Here is a 3952-nt window from a genome sequence, read left to right as displayed (position 1 = left end):
TTGTTTGTTTGTTTAGAAGGCACGCACAAGTGGGGACGTCCTTGTGGAGATCAGAGGGCATCAGACGTGTGGATTCTGGAGAATCGAACTCAGTCACCAGGTTTTGAGAGAATCCTAATGCCTTGAACATGTTTTGAAGTTTTCTTTTTTTTGACATATATTTTGACACATGCAAGCACCTTTCTGTTGGGCCGCCACACCACCCTTCATGTGCTGGTAAGTCTAATGTTCCACTGAATGAAGCCAGTTGTCCAGAAGTACACCCAACAGACACTGAGAATCAAACTCCGAGGGGATAAGGACGCTTGGAAATGAATAATTAATAACGTCAACTACCTAGGCATGCTAAAAACCCAAAATAGTTGATCACCTAAGAAGGCCCAGGTTACACATTCACTTGTTTGTTTAGTCAACAAGTACTTCATTGTGTGTCCAGCATTAATCTTGGCAATGTTGATACGACCAAGCAGACACAAATCCCTGTCCTTTATGAAGTTTACACTCCGTTGGAAACAGAGAGCAGAGGCACGGGAAGCGATGACTGTGGCAGCCATAGGAACTGAGGGGGAAACAAAGCAAACCCAACAATTGGGAGGCTAAAGGTGGCTTGCAGTGTTAGTGAGGTGGGTACGGGAGACAGCAAACCAGTGATTTGCTTTCAAAGTACTGATCTTGGAAAACTTTAAACATCGCTATAAGCATTTAAAAAAGTCAGCTAGCTACATCAATATTGTTGGACATTTCTTAATTTTAGGAGTGAGATGTGATTTTTTTTAAATAGACTTTTTTCCAAGGTAAGTTGTAGAGAGAATCAGAAGGCAAGGTAGAGAAGGACAGAATATTTGCGGCACACAGACTAGACCACTGACGTGTTCCTTGTCTGTGTCACCATGGGACACTGGCTACCGTCTCGGACCTGCCTGCATTGCCCAGTGAAATCTAAGCACATAACTGGAATCCCATCTGGAGCCTTCTTCAAAACCATCAGGCTCTCAGATTCCTGCTGTCCTTGCTTGACCCTGACCCCGCCCGGAGCCGCAGCTGAGGTAGAGACTGTGATGTGGTTTGTCTCCCTCACGCGACCGCCCTAACGCAGAGTGCTAACGGCCACCACGCAGGTGAGTTTGTCTAGACTGTTTCCTCTCTTTCGATTTATAAAAGAGGAGCTGTGGAGAATAATAATAAAAAAAATCATTTAATACTAAGATAAAAGAACTTCGCAATGTCAAGACCTTGAAAGGGGATTATGGGGAATCGGGGTTAGCATTCAGATTGTCACTGGAGACACAGCCATCTGCAGCTAATCTTATGCGATGAGAGCAAATCCTAGTTACCTCCTGCTTTGCTGCCTTGGCAGTGCTGGGAAATGTGGAATCACTCGTGGGACTCGGCCAGAAAGATTCAGCTCTTCTTTGTCCGGGTTTTTATTTTCCGTGTCGTTTGTTCGCAAACCGTCATCAAGCCTTTCCCCCACGAGCTTATCCGCTTTTATACTACAGAAGCATTTGAAAATAAGCACTGACCTTCCCTTGTTTATAAACCTACTGAGCGCTAATGTTCCCTTCTTATCACTTATTTCAATTATTTCACTGCGCACACACGGTCGTGGCTGCTTCCTAGCGACTGTGCAATGTGGACATTTAAAAAAAAAAAAACACACACCCTCAATGTATATATTTGACCTCGAAGCCTTCCCAGTCCCTTTGAGATTTTTCTATTTAGGAAATCTAGCTCTGCTGTCTGTCTTTTATAGTATCAGGGTAACCATCGAGCACAGCTGTAAAGTCCGTCACTGTAGTGAGCGCCAAGGCACTAGTGGCGAGACCACTCAGGCATTCAGCCTTTGCTCCCCACTCTGTCCAAGATGCTTCAGTGCCACTTAATGGGTAAACGTCACAGTTCTATGCCACACGTCTCAAGGACTTTCCCGGCACCAGCGTGCCTGCTTCAGGATGAGCAGTAGTTGGAGCCCATCAGAATTAACCATCCTCTAAATTCAATTTAATAAGCCTGGGTTTTCCTCAGCGCTCTGCCTTTGCGTATCATTTATTATCACTTCATATGAGAAGCTAAAAGCTCAGGGTATGCAGTCACTACTATATTCCTGTAAAGGAAGCTCTTACCTTTCACAGTTTTAAATGTATTGGCAGCAACTCCAACTACAACTGGGTGCCTTCTCAGAGCACCCATCAGGTTTCCCACTGAAAGGGAGGTTAGAGGCCAGATGTCGGTGTTTACTATCATAAGAAATCCCCAAATTCCCTTTCAGACTTTCAGCAAAAAAAAAAAAAAAAAAATTGGAAAACCACAAAGAGGTACTCATGGCACTTGCAGAATTCTGCACATATTGTCAAAGCTAGGAGGGCTGAGACCACCAGGGTCATTTCGAAGACTGTATGTGTACTTAAGTGTGTGTGTACAGACTTGGTCTTCAATTTTTTTTTTCTTCCTTTCTTGCAACTTCCAAACATACCGGAAATATCACAGGTGCCACCGTGTGTATGCAAATGGACAAGAAAATAAAGCAAGCTATGACTGAAAACTAGTTTCTAATACCAAAATATGATGTCTGCTGACTAGGATGTCATATAGCCTTCAGCCTCATGGCAGCCTCTCCCTGAAGGGAAATACTTCTGTCTAAGACTTCCTGGGAAGGCCCTAGTTATATGAAGATAACACAAGAACAGAACCGTCATGTTCAGAAGAGTCTTACCGATGGGAAAAGGGAAGACCTAATTCACTGAATGTGTCCCTTGTCACCACCTAAATATGCTGGCTGCGTGCTGATCTTACAAACCGACTCACAGTTCTTTCTGCAAAAGTAGGTACCAACCTCAGGAGTCCCATTTCCTCAAAAGCATCGCATCCCATTTAGTGAGACCCCATGGAGTCAGGTGCCAAGGGCACTAACACCGTGTTACAGTTCCCTCCCTAGTCATACACTTAACAGCATGGATACATCACAAGATCACTTGTCAGTCCTTCTCAGTTTAATGGGTCTTTGTTTTCCCGAGAACAACGGGAACTAGAGGAGCAGAGGTCTTGCATCATCCAACTAGAAATAGCTGCTGTTAAATGCGGCTCTCTGTTGTTGTCCAAGTTTCGAAATGAAGTTGATACTTGAAGAGAAAGTTCATCTATTGGATGGTATCCGATTTCCAGTGATGTCATCTCCTCTAGGTGATTAAGGACCTATTTGGTTTTCCAATCACGCAAATCAGCAGCTCTCAAAGGGAATTTTAATCAGCGGCATTGCCCGCTGTGCTAAGAGCGTCCCTGGGAACGGGGCACTGCTGACCTTTCCTGCATAGCAAATTTAAATCTGAAGCATTGCGCTGCTCAGGATTTCTGCCATTTCCCCGCGGTGGTACGAGATTAGAGATGAACTTTCAGGCTCAGCGTACATTACAAACACAGACGCATAAGCTGTGAAGAGTCAGAAGCAGAGCGATGTCTTTCCCTGGATGCAAAGGTCACTGCTGTTTGTGCCCATTCATTTCAGCTGACCATGTCTTCCTACGCTGACTGTCCCAGTTAGAGAGCTCCAATTGGAAAACAGCTGTCCTTCTGAGTGTGCAGCGTGGTCCGCATCAAGATTGCCTACTAAATTTAACTTTGTTCTCATTGGTATGTCAAAGGAAAAGTAGTTTCCCGTGTCACAAAACAAACCTAAATCGCTTCATTATTTTTTTTAATGTGGAAAATAATGTTATATTTATCAGAATAGTACTATGTGCCCTTGTATCACTGAGGAGTAAAAAGGAAAGAAAATCCCTAGGTAAATATTTTCACAGAGATTCCTGTTGTCAAGATAAGCACTTTTAAGGCGCTAACTCGTGAGGCTGCTTGCTGGGTCCTCAGGAATTCATTAAGCAGAATGAGGAATCACACAGCAAACAGACCCCTAACCACTGGCCAAAGCAATGTAGGAAAAGTATCAATGCTGGTCACA

At 44.0% G+C, this 3952-nt stretch overlaps 1 long non-coding RNA gene across 1 annotated transcript; it reads left to right on the top strand.

Moving 5' to 3' along the window:
* The first annotated feature begins 299 nt into the window (after positions 1-299).
* LOC108351978 (uncharacterized) lies at positions 300-3726 on the top strand. Its single transcript, XR_001839915.3, has 2 exons — positions 300-1118; positions 2488-3726. It is a non-coding gene; the product is annotated as an uncharacterized LOC108351978 (long non-coding RNA).
* Positions 3727-3952: the final 226 nt, after the last annotated feature.

This window comes from Rattus norvegicus, chromosome 9 (assembly GCF_036323735.1).
Source record: "Rattus norvegicus strain BN/NHsdMcwi chromosome 9, GRCr8, whole genome shotgun sequence".
Taxonomy (NCBI): Eukaryota; Metazoa; Chordata; class Mammalia; order Rodentia; family Muridae; genus Rattus; species Rattus norvegicus.
Note: the sequence above shows the minus strand (reverse complement) of the source record. Positions and strands in the feature narration are given on the sequence as shown.